Raw genomic sequence first — 7,314 nt, forward strand, 5'->3', positions numbered from 1 at the left:
AGGTTGTTGTCGTTGCACCACACTGTTAGGTGCTGGACCTCCTCCCTGTAGGCAGGAGTGCTACGGCCTCCATGAGGACCCCTTCCCCTGTACCCAAGTCCCTGTCCAGCCCTGCTACGGCCTCCATGAGGACCCCTTCCCCTGTACCCAAGTCCTTGTCCAGCCCTGCTACGGCCGTCTATGAGGACCCCTTCCCCTGTTGAACAAGATTCAAAGTGTTTATTATCATATGCACAGTAGAAAACACGTTTCCCTGTACAATGAAATTCTTGCTTTACTGTCCGCAGAATGCCAACCAATGTAAAATGTACAATACTAAAAAATATACAATATATACTAAACAAAATGTACAAGATAACAAAATTTAAGGCAGCATGTGATAATAAAAAAGCAACAATAATAATAATAAAACAGTGCAAATGTAAACAGTGCAATTATGCATGTGCAAACTGAAGTCGGGTTCAGTTATGAGGTAGTACAGTTATATGAGGTAGTCAATGATTATAATCTCCTATGCGTTGTTTAGGAGTCTGATGGCAGTGGGAAAGAAGGAATTCTTTAGTCTGGTGGTCCTGCATTTAACACTTCTGTACCTCCGGCCTGAGGGTAGAAGTGTGAACAGTCCGTGTTGGGGGTGGGTGGGGTCCTTGAGGATGGATGGCTCTCCTGTGGACTCTGCGGTGGTAGATGCTCTGCAGAGAGGGCAGTGGAGTCCTGGTGATTTTCTCAGCGGTCTTCACCACTCTCTGCAGGCGTCTGCGGTCCATAGCAGTAGTGCTGCTGTACCACACAGTGATACAGCTGGTTAGGATGCTCTCAACAATGCAGCTGTAGAAGTTGCTGAGGATCTTGGGCGACATGCCAAACTTCCTCAGCCTCCTCAGAAAGTACAGCCGCTGTTGGGCCTTCTTAACCAGCTGTGTGGTGTTAAGTGTCCAGGTGAGGTCCTCGCTGATGTGGACGCCCAGGTATTTGCCCAGGTATCACCCTCTCTACTTCGAGTTCCCGGATGTACAGTGGCCGATGAGGTCCCCTCTTCTTCCTCATGTCCACTATCATCTCCTTGGTCTTGTCCGTATTGAGGGTGAGGTTGTTGTCCTCACACCATGCTACCAGACTGGCCACCTCCCTCCTGTAAGCCGATTCGTCCCCGCCAGTGATGCATCCTATCACTGCGGTGTCGTCCGCAAACTTTAGGATGATGTTGTCCTTGTGGGAGGCGACACAGTCAAGGGGTGAACAGGGTGTAGAGGATGGGGCTGAGGACGCATCCCTGTGGAGTGCCAACATTTGTAATAATGCTGGCTGAAGTCCTATTACCAATCTGACAGACTGGGGCCTGCCAGTCAAAAAGTCTAGGAGCCAGTCACAGAGGGTGGGGTGCAGGCCAAGTGTGGACATTTTGTGGATGAGTCTGTGGGGGATGACCGTATTAAAAGCGGAGCTGTAGTCTATAAAGAGCATCCTGATGTAGGAGTCTTTGTTTTCCAGGTGAGAGAGGGAATACTGGAGGACAGCAGCGATAGCGTCTGAGGTGGACCTGTTGGGCCGGTAGGCATACTGCAGGGGGTCTAGGGTGTCCGGTATGCTGCTCTTAATGTGTGCCAGTACCACTCTCTCAAAACACTTCATGATGATTGGAGTGAGTGCTACTGGCCTGTAATCATTCAGGCAGGCAGGTTTTTACCTGTGTGTGTGTGTGTGTGTGTGTGTGTGTGTGTGTGTGTGTGTGTGTGTGTGTGTGTGTGTGTGTGTTAAATAACTCTGATATGATGATGCATGTGTAATTCACTGAGTTTGGCTTCTTTTTTTTTTCTTTTTTTTTTAAAGATGAGTCCGATGTGGGTGTTTTCCCTACTACTGGTCCTGCTGCCCCTTCTGGTCCTCTCCTTGGTCCTGCTGCCCCTCCTGGTCCTCTCCTTGGTCCTGCTGCCCCTCCTGGTCCTCTCTATTGTCCTGCTGCCCCTGCCTTTCTCGGTCAGGCGCCCGATTCATTCTGGCTGCCGGCAGAGATGAAGAAGACCATTCCACAGCAAGACCAGCGATGATTGCATCCACCCTGTGGGAGAACCAGAGGCTGCGGCCAAACTCGAAACTCTGGTACGAGCCACTCTAACCAGGCCCCAACACCAGAGCACTTTTTCACCCACAGGCTCCTGGCGTGGATGCCCTACCATCTATGGTAGGTCAGGGTGTGCTGTCCAGTGTGTAGGAGGCAGCTCACAGGTTTTTTGTGTTTATTTCAATAAAAAAATATCTATTTTCAAATATAAATCTTTTATCTGAGTTTTATTCAATCAATTTGACACATTGCTAATAGCGAGTGATGCAGTCCATAAGAGAAAGAAACAGAGGTCTGATCATTTCAGATGCATAAACAAAGATACACACGCAACTTGAATAGAGCAACAGACCTGTAGGCCCATAGCACAGTCATTAAACATCATTAAAACAACAGCAAGTGTTCTTAAACTTCTGTTTGTTATGTCACAAGAAGCAAGATATTGGCTCTTGAATTTACACAAAACAACACTTTGGAAGACTTTGCCTGTTTTTATTTCTGGCGCTGGTGGGATTCAAACCGGTGACCTTCCGATCCACTCTTCCCCCCCATTCAAAAACGGAAAAGGCAATATTTTTTATTTTTCTTTAATCGTTTAGAATACATACTGATAAATAAACTAGTAAATAATGGAAAAGAAGCTTCAATTTCTCTCTCTCTCTTTCTCTTCCCTTAGCATCAAGCTGGGGAACAATAGTCTGTTAAGGGGGGGGAAGAAGGGGGCAGAAGAAAAAGGAGAAAAAAGAAGAAAACGAAAGAGAAATTGAGTCTTCTTTTGCAACTTTCATCACACAAATACATGTGTAACAACACACTTTAATTTCAGTAAGCAACATTGCTGGTCTTTACTTTGTTCTGTTCAAATACATAGACTCAATTTTGTAAACTGTGCGCTGTGAGCAGGGTTCGAACCTGCGCGGGGAGACCCCATTGGATTTCGAGTCCAACGCCTTAACCTCTCGGCCATCACAGCTATACTGGCTTCTGCACTGCCTGGTCTGTAGTAAAGACAAAATCTTTTCAAGATCTAGACACGGACCAGAGTTTGCTTATTAAGGAAGCCTCATATAGAGACTTTTGAATATCAATTCACAGAAGCCATGTTACGAGGATGCAACTTACATTACACAAATACATGCGCAACAACACTTTGAGAAAGCAAAGGAATCCCATTGGATTTCGGGTCCTTATCCTTAACCACTCCGTCATCACAGCTGCCCTTAGCCTTTCATTGTTGTTTAAATGTTTCTACGTTACTTCTTCAAATTTGAAAGGGCCATGGGCTACACAGGAAAGGAGGTCCCAAAGACATTGGGAACCACAATTGCATTTTACACCACCACGCAATTGCGTCTCAACAACTCATTTTTCCAAAGGTGGACCAACATGTCATCCTTTAAGAGGGATGTCGTTTCCCCTGCGCTGTGAGCAGGGTTCGAACCTGCGCGGGGAATGATCTCAGTTTACAGTTCTAAACGTAGCGCTAATAAGCAGACACGGGTCCCTGTCACATGCCCTTAGTGTGGTGTGTATGCGTGTGGATTCCATGCAGCCCAATGCCATGGGCACACTATACAAAATGAAAGTGACACTTAACAGTAATGCTGCTTCTAAAGTTGACGCTGTTAAACTAGGGATTCCGTGGCTGAATGAGATAAAACAGTGATTCGATTCATAGATTATATTTGTACGAACTACGCATTGATTCATTGATTCAATTCAGACACAAAACAAGAGGTTTCAAAAATACAGAAATAGTCACGATATTCTCTTTTAATGATTCATTCGTAGATAATGACAATTAAAGTAGTTTGAAAATATGTGGCTGCGCTGTTACTAATGCTTTATAAATGCAACACATGCTTATAATGTGCAAACTGAATTATGAACCCATTATAACGGAAACCCCTTTGTGTGAAGTGTCACCAAAAGAAAAGAAAACAGAGACAGGAAATACATTTGAGCTACTCTATTACTCATTTATTTGCAAATATATATTCTAAGTATCTGTAGGATGAAAGTAAAGTGGCAAAGACACAAATCAGTGTAAGGTTTAGGTATGTTAACGGACCCAGGTGCGGTGCAGAGAAAGAGAGGCGGACAAGTAGTTAGCGGTACTAAACAAAAGGATCTTTACTTTGGATGAGTAGTCAAAACAGGACACAAAAATAGGGACTCAATGCTCGAAATCAAAGAGGAGATCACAGTCTCAAAACAGTACTTGTATACTCGTATGACTTACGCTCACAAAGCGACCAACAAAGGTGAAGACGAAGCGGGAGTGAAGGGAAGTGAGGGTACATATTGCATGAGTGACAATTACACACAGGTGCTGGTGATAAGTATGTGATTGAGGTGGCACAGTGGACGGACGGAGGGAGGCAAGTAGGGGGACGCACTGGGAAGCACAACCCCCATCCGTAACAAATCAGTGAGGCTCCTGTGGTCCTGCAGATCGGGGGGGTGGGGGGGGGGGACATAACAAGAAGACGTGAGGTTATTTTTTAAACTTTAACTGGAATACTTATTGGATTTCACTGAAGAACTTCCCATTCTTTGGGGTGACCGATGAGGTCTGACCCTATGGAATTCCTAAGAGAGAAAGAAAGAGAGAGAGAGAGGGGAGGGGGAAGTGAAAAAATAATGGTCAGAATACAATTACTTACAATCATTTAAACTACTTTTTCCTATTACTTAAAAGCCTGTGTGTGTGTGTGTGTGTGTGTGTGTGTCTAGGAGGACTCCATGAGGAGCTGGAGGTGGTGCTCCAGGAGGCTGGAAACTCCAATGACCAGAGACTGGTTTGAAGTACCAGGGAACCTCCAGAAGCATCATCAGCCCGCCCTGAGTTAAGGCTCTGAGTTACTGCTAATTCACAGTATCCATTTAAACTGAACTATAGATTGGATGCTAAATGCTAGAGAGAAGGAACAGTAACAACATCAGAACATGTCTGTACTTTCAGCTGCACCAGCCATCTCTCAGCCTCTGATTCCATGTTGCTGGCAGGCAGGCAGGCAGGAGTGCAGAAGAGAGTACAGACGCTCCACAAACCCACCAGGTTGCTAACAGGAAACACAAGAGAGAGAGCAGAGAGTCATATGGACTTGTCAACAAAGTCACAGTGAAAGAACTGTACTAACCACCACCAGGGGCCTCCCCACCATCACCCCAAACTGAACCAGCTCATAGATGATGTCTAACAAAAGACAAACACATTTAGAACAAAATAGCTATGATATTAAAAAGAAGGTATTAATACAGGTACAGGTATTCGATGCGAGACTATTGAATTGCCTCGACAGCTCATCCAGAATGCTGCCGCCAGTCTGGTGTTCAAACTCCCCAAATTCTCCCATGTCACTCCCCTCCTCCGCACCCTTCACTGGCTCCCGGTAGCAGCTCTCATCAGATTCAAGACCCACGACTGGCCGCCTGGCACCGCCGCCCCTTCGGTCATGGCTTTTCACTGTCCTGGCGACCCGCTGGTAGAATGAGCTTCCTACTGCTGTCATGACTGCAGAGTCACTACCAATCTTCCGCTGTAGATTGAAGACCTACATCTTAACGGTCCCTCCTACAAGTTTCTCTCCTGATAATAATAAAAATGTCCTTCTTCTAGCATTGTGACTGCCTATGGCCACTGGTCCGAGCATTGATTACTTTATCTTATGATGACTGATGGATAGATGATTCACTTACTTAGACAAATGTATTTGTTGTCAGTCACTTTGGATAAAGGCATCTGCTAAATGCCATAAATGTAATGTAAATGTCCTCATGGATCAGTCCTCTCTACGGACAATAATGACATTGCACCACTGAATATGTGTTGCTAGAATACGAAATAACATAGCGCAAGGCCAAAATGTACATTCCTTGGCAAAATGCATGGAGCTGGCTAGCAAGCTTGCTAGTTCAAGCTAAAGGCTTAAAGCGGGCGAGCTAACTCTTAGAAACTGTCAACGGGTTACTTAGCCATCTAGCAGCTAACAATGCTACCATTGCTTCTCGCAAAATAGTCATTGCACAAACAATGTGTTCGATATGTGTCTACTGTAAAATGTAATTAAATGCCACATACCGTTTTCGAAGTCGCTGTCGCTTCCCTCTTCACGATCTCGAACCCTGCAAAAAAAGAAGACACGAACAACAACCTGTCATAGAGACGGCAGGCCGCAGTCCACGCACTCTCGCAGTCAAACCTGAAAAACACCGAGGCATTTTTCAGTGCCTTTCGTTGCTTATGCTAAATCTCAACTGAAGTTTGTTGTTATCTGGAGCGGATTGAACATTCCATAGAATGTTGCTGATGTTCTACATTGAAAGGTTGCATAGCAACACACAGTTTTGAAAATAACGAGTAATAATCATACATGACACATATCATGAACACTTTTCAAAAATGCGTTACCATGTGACCTCTAGAAATAGAACACGAGCAACATTCTATGTTTGATCCAGCGCTACGCAGCAACACACCTCTGATGATGTTGACATTGACTAGATCCAGCTGGTCTTCTGAGCGCTGGCATTACTACGCCATTAGCATTAGCAACGAAAGGTACTGAGAAACGCCTCGGTGTTTTTCAGGTTTGCTGCGGGACTGCGTGGACTGCGGACTGCCATTTCTACGACAGGTTGTTGTTCCTGTTTCCTTTTTGAGAGGACAGCGACCTCGAAGCAGGTATGTCACGTTCAATTACATTTTACAGTAGACATATAGTCAATAAATGCATCTGTGTAATGGCATGACTGTTAGTCCGTCAGTAGCTACGGTGGTAGCATAGTTAGCTTTAGCTTGAACTAGCTCGCTTGCTCGTCACCTACGTGTGCTGTGTTGTTTTAGCAACACATATCGAGTGGTTGTCTAACTATCGTTCAGATATTGTCAAACTATCTTTCAGATATGGTCCAACTATCGTCACATACCCTCTCCGAAGTCGCTGCCGTCGCTTCCCTCTGCACGATCGCGAACCCAACAAAAAAGAAAACACGGACGTAAAAACGGCAGGCAGCAGTCCAAACCTGAAAAACACTGAGGCATTTTTCAGCCCGTTTTGCTCTAAAAATCAGCTGGTTTGTGTCGATGTAAACATCAACTGAAGTTGTTATCTGGAGCGGATTGAACATTCCATAGAATGTTGCTAATGTTCTATATCGAAAGGTTGCATAGCAACACATAGTTTTGAAAATAATTAATAATAATCATAGATGTATCATAAAGACTTTTCAGAAATGCGTTACCATGT

The sequence above is a fragment of the Argentina silus genome (assembly GCF_951799395.1).
Source record: "Argentina silus genome assembly, chromosome: 22".
Taxonomy (NCBI): Eukaryota; Metazoa; Chordata; class Actinopteri; order Argentiniformes; family Argentinidae; genus Argentina; species Argentina silus.